The sequence below is a fragment of the Rhineura floridana genome, chromosome 1 (assembly GCF_030035675.1).
Source record: "Rhineura floridana isolate rRhiFlo1 chromosome 1, rRhiFlo1.hap2, whole genome shotgun sequence".
NCBI classification, from domain to species: Eukaryota; Metazoa; Chordata; class Lepidosauria; order Squamata; family Rhineuridae; genus Rhineura; species Rhineura floridana.
The window spans coordinates 150,221,731-150,237,369 of record NC_084480.1 but is presented as its reverse complement, the minus strand read 5'-3'; the positions used below and the strand labels follow the sequence as shown (position 1 = coordinate 150,237,369).

The following is a 15,639-nucleotide window of genomic DNA, read 5'->3' as shown; positions in this document are numbered from 1 at the left end:
AATCAAACTGAGTCTGAAACAGCTCTGGCCAAAAATTGGTCATTTTGGCAAAGTTGGGTCACTTATCTTTAACTCTGCTTCTTCCAAACATCATGCAAGCAAGGAGCACAGGGGCGGGGGAGAATGGAATAGGTAAATTTAAATTGACTCTTTCTATCTAAAATTATTTGTTTGGAAGGCATTGGACACTCTAGGTGGAACCTTGTTCCTAAGACCTTGTACAGCTTTTAAGCCTTTTAGGCAGAGACCTTTATCCCAGTCTGCATCTCTATTGGAATTGTTTGTAAGATATTGGTATTGTTTCATTGCTTGTTGTTTGCTGCCCTTTAGGAGGAAGGGTGGGACATAAATTTGAAAAATAAATGGTGCAACCCAGCTGAGTTTGGGTTGTGTGTGTTTCCCATTTGATTCCTCCTGTGTAAAGCATCAGATGCAGAAGAATCGGGGTGAACCAAAACTGGTTATAGAAACAGCTAGCAGCCCTTGTTTGTGATCAGGGTGGTGGTGGGGAAAAGTCAGCGCAGTTATGAAGATACTTAGCCAAAATTCCACAGTGCAGTCCATAAAGGTGGCAACAACAGTGGGTCTAGAGATCAAGCAACCTTCTTCTAATGACAAACAGATAGGCAGAAACAAGAGCCCTCCAAGAATTATGATCTGCACTGGCTGAGCTGCATTCCAGTATTACCATGTACAACTGAATGTTTACTCCTGTTGCAAACCATTGTTGTATGTGCCTTCTAGTCGATTACGACTTATGGCGACCCTATGAATCAGAGGCCTCCAAGAGCATCTGTCATGAACTACCCTGTTCAGATCTTGTACGTCCAGGTCTGTGGCTTCCTTTATGAAATCAATCCATCTCTTGTTTGGCCTTCCTCTTTTTCTACTCCCTGCTGTTTTCCCCAGCATTATTGGGTTTTCTAGTGAATCATGTCTTCTCATGATGTGTCCAAAGTATGATAACCTCAGTTTCATCATTTTAGCTTCTAGTGACGGTACTGGATTAATTTGTTCTGACACCCAATTATTTGTCTTTTTCACAGTCCATGGTATGCACAAAGTTTTCCTCCAACACCACATTTCAAATGAGTTGATTTTTCTCTTGCCTTTTTCACTGTCCAACTTTCACATCCATACATAGAGATCAGGAATACCATGGTCTGAATGATCCTCACTTTAGTGTTCAGTGATACATCTTTGCATTTGAGGACCTTTTCTAGTTCTTTCATAGCTGCACTCCCCAGTCCTAGCCTTCTTCTAATTTCTTGACTATTGTCTCCATTTTGGTTAATGACTGTGCAGCTAATCCCTGACAAGTTCAAAGTCCTCATTGTCAACTTTAAAGTTACATAAATCTTTTGTTGTCATTATTTTAGTCTTCTTGATGTTCAGCTGTAGTCCTGCTTTTGTGCTTTCCTCTTTAACTTTCATTATTGTCATGATCTGTGAGTGGGTAGGAGGTGACAAGGGAGGAGGTGGAGAGTGAGATGGGGTGGAGTGGAGAAAATAATTGTTTTAAAAAATGGAGTGGAGGCAAAAAGGAGCCAGAGGGCAAGAACATGGGTAAAGGAGGCAGAAGCAGAATGGAGATAAAGAACTGTGGAGGTGAAAGATGACAATGTGGTGTGCGTGTGTGTACATACTGTGTTTGCACTTGGCACACAAAGTGGCCTCCACCACCCTCTCTGCCTACTGTGCTGCATTTGCAGTATTTTAACTTTTTCTGCATCTCAGGGGAAAATGTTTGCTTGGGTGAGTGTCCCTTAGTTGGTGGCAGGGCAGGGTCTGGGAGGTAGTTAAGTGAGAGAGATTATGCTGGCTAGCTGAGTGGGAGGGGTTGCACTTGATTTGACGTTCAAAGATCTGAGTTGTGGCCTCTGCCTCCCTCCCCACCTCCCTTACCAGTGGAGAGACCACCATTGCTATCTTATGGATAAAAATAATTATTCTACTACCTCTGTCTGTATGTGTTTATTTTTAATGTTTTAGGCTACTTAGATGTGCAGCAGCCAACGCCAGCACCTTGTAGGGTTTTTTTTTAAAGTAACTGAAATGTAACTATAGTGATTACTTTTGAGAAAAAGTATAGTAATCAGTTACTTGCAGAGCAATTGCAATTGTAACGGTAATTGCTACTTTTGGGGCCATGTAACTGTAACTGTAATTTATTACTTTTTAAAAGTAATCTTCCAAGCTCTGCCAGTAGGCCTCTGCAAGAATTAGGAACAGTAAGACCCACTCAATATTTTTCACACAGGGAACATCTATTCCCCCTCTGTCTCACATCCAGGGAGGGCCAGCCTTCTGCCAGTTACAAACTCTCACTCTGAAGGTATCTGGCGACTTTTTCCTATCATTCTGTTAACTGCACAGGCTCTCACCCTGTGCAGGAACTACACATGAGCCACACACCCTCCCCACTACCCAATCTCCAGATTGGTTAGGAAAACAATATGGAAATGGACTGCCTTCAAGTTGATCCCAACTTATGGCGACCCTAGGAATAGGGTTTTCATGAGGCTGAGAGGCAGTGACTGGCCCAAGGTCACCCAGTGAGCTTCATGGCTGTGTGGGGATTCAAACCCTGGTCTCCCAGGTCATAGTCCAACACCTTAACCACTACACCACACCAAGAGAGAAATAGAAAAGTGTAGTGCCCTCAACCTCGGGACTCCCCAAGGGGCAATCCCCTTTGGTGTCACTCCTTTGGTGGCAACCCCCCTGGCAGCACACCCACTGTCCAAGGGCAGCTGGGCTTTTATATCTCCTGACCCAGCCAGGGGCTGATGCAAGAGGTTGCGTGATTAACTGCAGCCTCTCTCTGGAGCAAGGGTCAGGCAGGGCATCCTAGACCTTGCAGTACCAGGGACTTCAGCTGTCTCAAAAGACAGCAACCCAAAGCAGCAAACAGCAGAAATGGATTGATTCCATAAAGGAAGCCACAGACCTGAACTTACAAGATCTGAACACGGTGGTTTATAACAGATGCTACTGGAGGTTGCTGATTCATAGGGTCGCCATAAGTCATAATTGACTTGAAGGCACATAACAACAACAACATGGCCACCATTAATCACGGTTTGTCACCAATCTGGATTTCAAGGTCGGTTTCAATCCAAGGATTGGAGGCAAACTATAGTTAGTGGCAAACATTGTTTGCTGGATTCAGACAAAACACAGCAAACCCTTCTCAAAGAAGGAAGAGGCAAGGGGAGAAGCACAAAACCCACAAAGCCATTCCTAATCACAAGACCATGGTTTGGCAATCAGCTCCATGATGTCTGGAGAGAGCCACTGTGAACATGGGTGGAACAGTTAAGCAGGTAAAGAACAGGAAAAGGAAAGGAAAGTCACAGAGAACAACCTAAATCACAATTTATTTTGTCTGCTATTCCAGTTTACAGTGTCCTTTTGTTTTGTCTCGCTGTAAAATATTTTTTACAGAATACCACTTTCCTGTCAGCACAGTTCAGAATAAAGATACAAGGCACAGATGCAGCAGAGTAGCAAAGAAGCAGAAAGAAATGTCCCCTCAAGCAACTTCACTCAGCTGTGCTAATTTTATTCACTTAGAGGTAGATTTCAAAAATACAATCAACCACTCCAAGTGCCTGTTTTCTAAGCTTACACAAAATTTTGCCCAGTACCAGCTAAACATCAGAGAACTCCCAACAGGTTTTTTGATGTATCACTGAGCGGGCCTTAGCCAGCTGGGGAGGACTTAGTAAGCCCCCTTCATAGGGTAGCCATAAATCAGGATTGACTTGAAGGCAGTCCATTTTCATTTTATAAAATAAGGATCAGCAATAATTTCAAGTATAGGTGGGTAAACACATTTGCCACTGATTTTTCTTGAGTAAACTGAGGCCCCACTCACACTTATCGCTGCAACACAGGAGCTGTTTCCTTGTTGCGAGAGCTCACACCGCCATTGAGCATATGAATACAGGCATCACTTGGGCAGAACTAATTCAGTTTGGTCCTTCTTACTTAGTCAAGAGGGATGCAATCAAGGTCAAACTGGCCCCTCCCACTGGCAATTTTCTCCCAAGATCAAAGATAGGTTCGTTTTTTTAAAAAAAAAAAATGTAAATCAGATTTTTTAAAATCAATATCTTTTTAAAAGAGATTGCAAGCATAGCTTTTAAAAATTAATTGTGACCATCTATCAAATGCTGAGTTATAGGTTCCTTTTCTATGTATAAGGAAGAACCATGGAGACATATATGACTTTACAGACAGCGTGTTATATAGTAGTGAGAAAAAGTATGTGAACCCCTTAGAACCGTTACATATTTTCAACCTAAAATGTTAATAGATCTTAATCTAACCCCATAATCCTAGATAAGAACAACAGATAACCTGATTAAACAAATAACACACAAACATGATGAATTTTCAACATTTATGTATCCACAACTGATTCAACAATCAATATCTATGTGTGAAAAAGTATGTGAAACTTCAGATTCAGTACCTGGTGGCACCCCGTTGAGCAGCAAAGACTTCAAGTAAGCTTGTAACTGTTAATCTCTCACATCGGTTTCGAGGAATTTTGGCCCATTCTCCTTACAGAATTGCTCCAACTCAGTGACATTTGAGGGCTTCCTTGCATGAACAGCTCACTTCACGTCCTGCCACAACATTTCAATGGGGTTTGGATCCGGACTTTGAGTAGGCCATTCTAACACATGAAATTTCTTCTTCCGTAGCCATTCTTTGGCAGATCTGCTTGCATGTTTGGGATCACTGTCGTGTTACATGAGCCACTTTTGGTTCAATTCAACTTTCAGATAGATGGCCTGATATTCTTCTCTAGAATCTTCTGATACACTGCAGAATTCATGGTTGTGTCAATGATGGCAAGATTTTCTCTTGTTCCATAACACAGCAGAACCAAAATTGCCTCAAGGGATAAAGTGTGCCCTTGATTTGTGACCCAACCACTCAAACCCAACCATCACCAATTACACACCTGATCCAAAATAATCTCAAAAGACAAATGCGTGCCCATACTTGCAGTTCCAGCAACTAAAATCTGGCCCCTCACAAATTAATCAATGAAAACTGTAGCTGATTAGGTCGCAGCCCTAATACAAATATACAAAACTATCCCACTCAATTCGATAGCAAGTACTTAAAAGTAACGGTCGTGAGGCATGGGAGTTGACCAGGCAGCCTTAGCCGTGCATTTATAATTGCAACAGGATGGATTTCTCTCTGGTGGGGAAGATGTGAAGGGGGTATTGTATCAAGGGCCATGCACGTTCAGAAACGCCTGTCATTCTGGGAGAACAAGCGACGACAAGGAGGATGGTGGGGAAGGTGTAATGAGCAGGTGCTGCATAAAGAACGTGTTGGAGCAATCTTGCCCTGAATCAATTCTGTGTGACCTTCCCAGATGGGGAGCATACAGAGAAGGGGGGGAAGGGAGAGGATGTGAAAAGCCATAGGAGGTTAACAAGCTACAGGCAACCGAGTTCCCCAGACAAAGAGGTGCATATCTTGTTGGAGAGGCAACAGTACAGAGCAGCATTTTGTGCACACTAAAGGGAATGAACCTCTGCACTAACGTGTGCAAAAGAGTAAGCAGGTGTCCCTTTGGAATCACAAACAACCCTCAGACAAACCATTTACACCTTGTTAATTGGTAAGACTTCATTCATGGCTCGATGCAAGAGAGGAGCCCAGCTGTCCAAGGCCCAGTTTATACAATCAACAGAATCAAGTGGCAAAGCTTTTGGTGGGCTGGAGCCCTTTTTAGGCTGCAGGTTAGGAAGGTGCCTTCCACCAATGAGCTACTCTTTATGTGCACAGAATTTCATTCTGGCCAACATTCTGGGCACAGAAGCAGTTGGGAGGAAACATTTTTAAAAATGAAACTCATCTTTACTCTGGGGCCTTGCCTCTAATAGGTGAACATTTCAAAATGCACACCAATTTCACAGACCTGAAAATATAAGTAGAATTTGTAAAGTAAAATCTTTGCCATCACCCATCTAGGCTCTGGAGGAATTCCAAGGTCTGTGCAAAGGCTATCAACTGAGAAATCCCCTCTCAAAATGCTAATATGTTGGTGGGAGAGTACTCCTCATCAAGATTTCAACAGCCGAGATTATCTTTGCTGGGGAAAAAGAAAGAAAACATTCCTATGCACATTAATTCATTTTCTAAAAGGTTGTTTCAAATGAATCTTGCGCCAGAGTTTATCCCTTTTAACTGAGATCTGATCCTTGTTCTTACCAAGGATGCAACAAACGTACATTATTTGTTTTCCAGATTGAAAATTGTGTGTCTGTAGTTACAGAGAAGCATCTCTCAACTATAACAGGTTTCCAAATAGTTATTGTAGTACCACAAAAAAAAGAAAAGTGTGTCTATGATATCTCACAATTATGCCTGTTTGACAGAAATGAACAGGACATGTAACAGGCTGGTTGACCAAAGCAACAGTCCACAGTACTTTTTATACCTATTTCACAGAATAGGGATGGCACCACAGTAACCTCGTCTACCAAAGCAACAGCGTAGGTTGGTCTGTCAAGCAAGATAGTGGTGCACAAGAAGTGCACAATGAGCAACAATCTGGAACTATACAGAAGCAATAAGGAAAGATGTCAGACAATACACCCCAATGGCAAGCAACAGCCCAACATCCAACTGAATAGGAAGCCAGACAATTAAAAAACAAAAAAACCAAGGGAAAGGTCATGTGCAAAAAGAACCAAAACAAGAAGTATCATTAAATCTGGTCTCTGCCTTTCAACAGGAATCTATGTAGAGTAATATAATCCAAGGGAACATGCAGAACAACCCATTTGGAAAATCCTTACCTCTCACCTCACGCACACACTTTTGCTGATAAGCATCCCAAACAAAGTAGCTTTTCAGTAAAGCGGAAGCAGCAGTGAGGACTTTGCACACCCTGACTTATTTGATTTATATACTGCTTTTAAAAGTTTTTTAAACAAACTCTAAGCAGCTTACATAAGATAGTCAGGAAAAATCGTTATTAATCAATAAAAAAATTCAGCAACCACATTCGCATGAATCTTTCTAACAACTAAGTAAAAACTGAATAAAAGTGTACATCATATATGAAACTGAGCAGTGCAAGGAAGAATAATTTAAATATAAATTTAAAATTAGGAATCCAAGTCCAGGAAAAACTGGGTAAACAAATATGTCTTTAAAGGCATTTAAAACTCATTACTGTCACTCACCAAGTAGCAACCAGATCTCCTCAGAAAATCTTAAAGCTCACCTTGGGGGAAGCAGTCTGCTAGGTATCCCCCAACTTGTTTAGAGCTTTAAGAGGGAGGCAGCCTCCTTGATACCCTGGTCCAAGTTAGAACTCTTACCTTTTACTCCTTAGAGTAGGAATAGCCAACTAGCTACCTCTGGCCTTCATACAACTGTATCAAGTACCTGATGGCTCTACCAAAAATGAGTTTACATTCTTATCATTATTAGTATTTGTTTAATTTTTTCACCCATCTTCACAAACATCCATGCTCAACATGGAGATGCCAGGGGGCAGGAGCAACCACAGCAGAGGGACCAGGAGAGTAGCCCCACTGCCACTTTAAACTAAACTAGCAAATGAGGTTGCAATCAAGAAGAGATAAGGGCCATGTCACACATGTGTGCAAAAGAGGTATTATTGCTCATATGCCATAAATATAATTTCCATGTCACCTCACATAATCTCAAATACAATGCTCTACAGTCAGGGCTGTGGAGTCGGTACATCAAACCTTCGACTCCGACTCCAGCTCCTCTATTTTTCTACTGTCCAATTCCGACTCCTTCATAAATGGCAAATGTATATTATTTATTTATTATTTGATTTATATCCCACCCTTCCTCCCAACAGGAGCCCAGGGCGGCAAACAGAAACGCTAAAAACACTTTAAGACATCATAAAAAGACCTTAAAATACATTAAAACAAAAAATAAATAAATTATTGATTTTATTTTGAAGCCGGAGTTGGAGTTGGTACATTTCTACCAACTCCAACTCCACCCAAAATTGCTTCCAACTCCGACTCCATGACTCCGACTCCACAGCCCTGTCTACAATGGCAGTCAGATGCAAACCAGCAAGGAATGAGTCATCAAGGGATATGCCCGTCTATGTCTGCAACAGCCCGTAGGGACCATAATAAGGAAGTTCAGGAGTTAACATTTTAGAGGAGTAAAGAAAAAGAAGACTAAGAAACCAATATTCAGTATCTTCTTCTTTTAGATTTTTACAAAAGTAGTGATCGTATTAGTGCAAACTTGTAATACTGCAAACACATTATTGCAAGCTTGTCTACTTTCATGTGGTGAACAGGAATCGCCTCTAAGGAAACAGGGAAAATATATGGGGAATTATAGACCTAGTGGCTTAACATTTATCTCTTAGGTTATTATAAAAATGTGGTAAAACAACCAGATACATCTCATCTATTATAATTACTAAGAGCCAACATGGCCTTTATGAGGAACAAATTGTGCCAAAGTCACCTAATTCTCCCCCTTTAATAGTTGGAAAGTAACACCCAAAGATTAGTAAATAATGTGACTCAGTAAATAAAGGGATTAGTAAACAATGACTCTCCAGTCTAGTTCTCACATTACATCCTCCACGTGGCAGCTGATGGAAACATTTCCGCATGGTAACAGTTCTGTGTGGCGATCATAATCATGGCTGTTTATATACTGTAATGTTGCAGAAAGGCAAAATGAGATTATGGAGCTCAGAATTCAATTTCCTGGAGAGAGCAAGTTTCTAGCCCTTAAAGGTTTTCTTGACAGTATATGGACTAGGATTTCTCATGAACAAAGGGCAGGGCTTCAGTACGGTTAACCACTCACACCCTACTCCAGGATTAGCAGAAGCAAATATAGTTCTATTCAAAGAGTAAAATTTACAGATAAATGATTCAACAAGGAGAAACTATGTACTTTTGCATAACTTAGTAAGAATTCAGCTCTTTTTAGCACAGCATTTGGATTGCCTGGGTACAGAATTTTGTTTGTTTTTTAAGCAGAGACTACATATAGCCCTGATGATAATGTATAAGAGTCTCTCCCACCCCTCCATGAGGGTTACATGAAGGTCTTGCATGCCGGTGCTGCACGCTCCCATAAGTGATTGGCAGGGGTAAAGAGCCTGTCGAAGTGATCTGTGAGTGGCTCTCATACATTAAGGCCACCTCGTAGAGCCATTGCCACATGGAAGCGTTTTATAGAAATCTGTCCTGATTGCAGTCCTTGTTCAATAACTCTGTTTCTGAGCAAGAAGTATGCTCTGATTCTAGAAACAATGTAAATGCTATAAAATTGCCACTGATCTTGAGAAATTGCAGCACTGGGTTGAACAATAAATCCAAATGGCCAACAGGTGACCAGGGTGTCACATCTTGTTCACAAGGCAATTACACCAGGCACCTGGTGGCCTATTCAAATATTCATCATGATGTAACTAAAACTGTGCCCACTTTCATTCATAAAAAGGAAAGGAAAGGAAACTGTCTCTATAATTGCAAGCCAGAGAGTGATTCCATCCTTCAGTGTAGCATCCCGGTGAAAATCTACTCAGGTCACATATGAAAGATTTGCTCATGCTGCCAAATATACTTCTGGCCTCTGGCCCTGGTGACTAGAGCAGGGGGAGCCAACATGGTACCCTCCAGATGTTGTTGGACTCCAACTCCCATCATCCCTGGCCATTGGCCATGCTGGCTGGGGCTGATAGGAGCTGGAGTCCAAAACACCTGGAGGGCATCAGGTTTGCTATGCCTGGTGTAGAGAATAGACACTCCTCCCCACAATACACAAGTTGGAGGGGCTTCCCAGAAGAATCTGCGTAGCCATTGTGAGAGTCGTATGCTAGACTAAACAGACCTTTGATCTCATCCAGCAAGGTTTGTTTTATGGGCTCAAGCTAGGCCAGTGGTTCCCACACTTTCCCCCCCATGGGCCTCTTGAAAATTGCTGATGGTCTTGGTGCACTGTTGTAGCAATTGTAATGTGCTATGCTAGATGCTGTATGATTTTGAACTGCAATTTTAGTGTTTCTTTTATTTCTGATATTCTATTTTATTGTATCACAACTTGCATTCCATAGAATTCAAATTGTAATACAATGCAATGCAATATAAGAAATAAAAGAAGCAATAAAATACAATTAAAAATCAATATGAACGTTTAACGTGGACGTGCCTCGGACCACCTGAGTGAAGCTCACCGATCACAGTTTGGGAACCTCTGACCTAGCCATACCTTAATAATATATTGAAATGAAGCAAATGCATTGGAACAAAATGGCATACCCGACTAGGCTCTAACAATGATGAAAGGGCTACACTGGTTCACAATCTATATAGGAATCGGAAGTATGACTCCACTGCAACGAAAAAGCTCATCCGCAATGACACGTGATAGCAGAAGCCCTGGATTAAAGTCACAGGGAGTGACAACATCGCTCTGACTTGGCAGCAAGGTTGCCTTCAGCTGGAGTACTGTGCTTGGCGGAGGCTACCAGCCACCTTAAGCAGAAGATCTGGGGAGCACCATTAAAGACAACGCAGTGAGAGGAAGAACACTGATCTGTATGGCATAAGCCAACAGGGCAGTTCTCTTGCACAAGCCTCATTGGAATGAAAAGCAAATGCATAAGCCGAAGAAAACTTCCTGGTGAGCTGTACCCTCATGTTCATGTAGGGAACAGTGAGGGTCACTTGGATTTTCCACCGCTAATGTAGTGGCAAATACAGATGTGCACGCCCCCTCCCATCCTTTTTTGGGGGGGAGGGGCTGCTGGGTTGAGAATGAAATCCTTGTTAATGCCTTCTCCCACAACAACTGATGTCCCTAGCAGCCGACAAGCATGAAAGGGGAGAGTGTTAACTACTGAGAAGAGTCTTCTCAGTGGCTGACTCACCTCCTTTCACTCTGGCTTCAATCAGCAGGAAAGGACAAGGACGCATGTTAAAAGACTCTTTTCAGTGACCAACATGCTTCCCTTTCATGCTGATTGGCTCGTAGGATGCTGGAAACATAGAGACCCTGGTCCCAAAAAAGTAAGGGGTCTAAGATCCCCTGAGACCCCAGATGACTACACCCCTGTTTTCCACCTCAGGTGTCAAAAAGTCTTGAGTCATCACTCATCGACACTGTTGATCACCCTGTTTTTTTTTAAGATACAAATGAACTGAGATAATTCAGACAAAGGAGGGAGGGAGGGAAAGAAAGATGATAAAACAGCATATTAAGGCAATTGGAAGGGGGGAGTGAGGAAAAAATAAAGAAAGCATATGCTAGCCGTTTTCAAATATCTACAAAGCTGCCAAAAATGTAGAACAATCGCCTCCAAGAGGCCTACTCATGGAAAGACAAGAAGCGACTTGTTCACATTGCAGCTACACAGATTAAAGCTGGGCAAGAGAGAGAAGTGCTCCCTGTAACAACTGGACAATTAAACAAGCTGCCAAAGAAAGTTTCCTAGTTGTGTCTGCTTTGGTTTGGCGGAGACATTTTCATAAGAGGCATGATGAACATTTATCTAAAGGGATGGTTTTAAGTCAACAGCCACAGACAGCCGAATTGGATTAATCTTGGCAATGCATCCCAACTCTTGTAAATTTCCCAATTCTGTCCACTAAAATCCAAAAACAGGAGGATTTTGCAGATGGAATTGCAGAGCTAAAAGCCTTCAAACAGCGAGCTGCAATTGGCTGTCTTGCACAGGGGAGAGACGAGGAATAGAATAGGGCATGTAATTGTATGTTCTGCACAACTGCACTTAAAGCTGCAATCTGAGGCACGCAGGCCTAGTTCACACAAACAGATTAGGTTGTTAAGCGGTTCCCAGACTGTATAAATTATGCAAATTGAGAGAGTTAAAAATGGCTTCAGAGAGGCATCACTTCCCACACTGCACATATAATTTATTTTGTCCCACCATTATCTCTGCCTCAAACAGTCTTTGCAGGTTTCTGAAACGCTGGAAGTGGGATGTGTGTACACAATATTAGCAATGATCCCTCTTCAAACCACCTTCAACTCTCTGAAGAAATATTACAAGTCTGTCTCCCTAGCCTCATATCCTAGTCTTTCTCTAAAGAGCTCAGATACGCCTCTCAGAAAGTCTCCTACCTAGGAACCTGCCAGGACCAGATCCACCAAGCTTCAGCAGCAAAGGGAAACTATTTAACGCTGACGCACAGCAAACCTCTCACAGCGAGGGGCAATTACGCTCTGGAATAAGTGTTTGCTGTGTGCAAGCCCAACACTGAGAACTGTGCACTGAGAAAAGACAAAGGATGCAACAGCTTGTCTTCTTCAATTCCCACCTAGCAGGGGTCTCTCCCTCACAACTGAGCTGTGCAAAGGACTCCAATGGCCCCCATAGTCCTAACCAAAACACATGAAAGCAAATCCAACTGACTTTACATTGGACTAACAAGTCCACACTTATGTGGATCCCAATGAATTGGAAAGCCCAGAGCAAGGAAAATTAAAACCATTCCTTGTGCTCGTGCTAAGGAGCCGTCTTGGACCAGCCTAGCAAGGGGAGCAGATTAGCAGTGACTGAAGAGAGATTTTGACAAGTTTCATGTTTTGACTCGTGTTTCTGCTAAGAGGGTTGTTTCTTGCTTTCAGGATGGGCAGAACTGCCACAGCAATTAGGAAGGGGGAATTCCAGCTGACTAAACTGCAGTTGTGAGTAACCCAATTCCCTATATCCATTTGCTTTCTCTCACTCACTGTCAACAGAAGGGATTGCAAGGAAAATTGTAATACTGCTTGGGGGAGAGAGAATAGTCCCTTCTTCACAGTATAGGTTCACTTTTGCGTACCTGAACAAGAAACAGAAACACCGTGTGTATGTGCAAGTGTCTCTTCTCTCCAGGAGTTTAAGGGTAATTATATTTTAATTTTTCCAAGTGTGCAGCCCTGCATTTCAGATGAACCAGGGCTATGGAGCCAGTGGAGGTGTCACAAACCCTCCCATCTCTGCAGCCTTAACGTACAAAGGGCGGTCTTATTCAAGTCTCCTGACTGGTACACCTCTAAACCTCCACTGCTCCCTGGTCCTTCCCCGGGGCCTCTCTGCAGGGGAACCAAACCTGCCTCTCACACAAAGGAATACACATATTAAAACTATTCAACATTTATCCAAAAGGATGCAATTTCCACCCCGTTACAGATTTCTGGGGGCTGGGGGTGGAAGAGAGGAGCAAGGCATGGTTCAACAGATGCTCTTCATAAACCCTCTACACAGGGATGGCTCGATGGGTTTCTAGCTGCAGAAACGGTCTCCAGCAACAATAAGCGAACCCAGAGAAAGGGGCTGCCTGTGTGTTGCGTGTGGAACAGCCAGGAGCCAGCTGTGCAGCAGTTTGAAATCATGAGCTGATTTTTCAATTATGCCTCCCCTCCCCACTTCCATCCCCCTTTATAAGAGCCATCTGACACAACAAATAGGGGGGGGATCTGCAGGACGGAAAGGGGGGATAGGACATCACTGGTGGGCCCAAGCCCCAGTGACACAGTTCTCGTTTTTCTATTATAGGGAAATGGAGCTGTTTCCAACTGAACTCTCCCCAGAAAAGTACCAACCTGTCTGATGCTCTCACGACGCTGCATTAGCAGCGCGGTGGATCTCAAGGCAGAGGATGCGTTCAGTTGTGATGCTGACAAGATCCCGACAAGGCTTTCCCTCGATTCCTTTCTTCTTGCCGTTAGAAATCTCTCTCATTTATTTGTTTTTGCGGGGTCCCCGGGGAAGGGATCCATATCCACTCACTGGAATCTTGCTAGTAGCCTTGCCATTAAGGGTCCTCTAGAAGGCAGCATGCCAGCCTGTTGTCTGGGATCCAACAGCAGACCTCGGGGAGAGTTCTCACAGCCCACCCTGGTGTTCCCCCTTTCTCGCCTGGCTTTTCCCTTCTAAGGATCTTCTTCCGCCGCCTACCCAAGGTCTTGCAGCTACGATCCCTTTTCCCGCAAAAGCGCCTTTGCTCTTTGCGTGATCTGGTCCGGCAAAAGCTTCCTGGGGTCTCTTTTGCGCTTCTTCTTGGGACTTCGCTCGCTCTCCTTTGGAAAGGGCCTCGCTCACATCGGATAGGGGTGTGGGGCAAGAGGACGGAGGTTTCCGTTCTCCTCCGCAGGTTGTCGGAGGGGAATTGCACTCTGTATTTGATCCCCCTCCATGCAGACACCGGCGAGGGCAGCTGTTGTATTTCCCCCTTGCTTTGCACCGGCTCCGGCGGCCCCAAGCAGAGCAGCCCAGCGTCGTGGAGGCGGAGCTCCACGCGGAGGCCCAGCCTTCCACGCTCCCTGCTAGCAGTAGGGTTAGAAGGGACCCCAAAGACCATCCAATCAACCTCTGCCGCTGGAGAAAAGTTCGTTGCGCGGAAGCTCAGCAGTGGCTAATTTCTAAACAGCGAGGTACCGGAGCTTCAACCGAACATGCCACTACCGCACCCGCCCTGCTCCGACCTTAACCGTCCCCAGACCTAAATGCTCTCTTTCTCTCAGCCTCATCGCTTCCCTCCACAGGGAATGATCATGGTCTGCCTTACAGGGTTCTGCTGGTATGACAAACTTTGAGCATTTGTACACTAAATCTTATGAATATTTTATTTATTTATTTATTATTTAATTTGTATCCCGCCCTTCCTCCCAGCAGGAGCCCAGGGCAGCAAACAGCAGCAGTAAAAACATCATAAAAACAGAACTTAAAATACATTAAAGCAAAACAACTTTAAAAACATTCTTTTAAAAAGTTTTAAAAACATCTTAAATAAAAAGGGTTAACATTGTTTAGGGGGGGAAAGTTTTTAAAAAAACATTAGTTTTTTTTATTTCAGTGTGGAAGGAAAGACAGTTTCCTCCACACCGAACACACAGGAAACACAGTTTGGTGTGGAAGGAAACACACTCTGCCCATGCCCAGAGGCACTTTATTATTAACGCTTTTACTAAAAGGCTGGTGTGTAGGGTGGCCAGATGGAACAGAAGACAGGGCTCCTGCACCATTCATGGAGGTGTAGAAGTGGGGATCTCACCACTTGCATGAGAAGCTACACCTGCTGAAATACCTCTTCTACACAGCTATTGACAGTGGAGGAGCCCTGTTCTCTTTTGCACTTGGCTATCCAACTGATATGCCTCACTCAAGAATAACAAAACTGTGCCTTCACAAAAGACTACTTTTCAATACCATCTAGAAACTGAATCCTTTTTTTTTCATTTTGAGATCACAAATCTGTACATTTCCCAGGGTGTCAGAGAAACATAGTTCAACTTTTCACAGACTTTCAAAATATCTTATACTAGCTAGATCCTGCTCAAAAATTAAAAAGAAAAGCTGATATTCTGCTTGTCAAATAGTGCATACAAAAGTAAACATAACATCCCACCTGCATGGGGGGGGGAACAGCTGGCTGGGATGGAGTAGCAGAAAAACTGTGGGTAGAGAACGAGTTAAACATGGACATACACTCTACGGCATCTCTGCTCCAAACAGCACCCTCCCTTTACCCCCACCCCTAGTCTAACAAAAGCAGCCATGTGGGATTTGTTACATATGTTTAAAGTACATTCCACAAGTACAAATTCATTCTACCACACCAAAGG

General features: G+C 43.3%; 1 protein-coding gene across 4 annotated transcripts in view; it reads right to left on the bottom strand.

Moving 5' to 3' along the window:
* Positions 1-15,639, bottom strand: part of LOC133389569 (ephrin type-B receptor 5) — a 214,905-nt gene that overhangs the window by 187,290 nt on the left and 11,976 nt on the right. Inside the window, exon 1 of one of the 4 annotated variants that reach the window (XM_061637498.1) lies at positions 13,618-14,519. The exons of 2 other annotated variants lie outside the window; for them this stretch is intronic. The gene's annotated coding sequence lies outside the window, so the exon portion shown is untranslated. Of the gene's footprint in view, positions 1-12,150; positions 12,172-13,617; positions 14,520-15,639 lie in introns of those variants that run through there. One more of the 4 variants, XM_061637555.1, reaches the window with a different exon arrangement.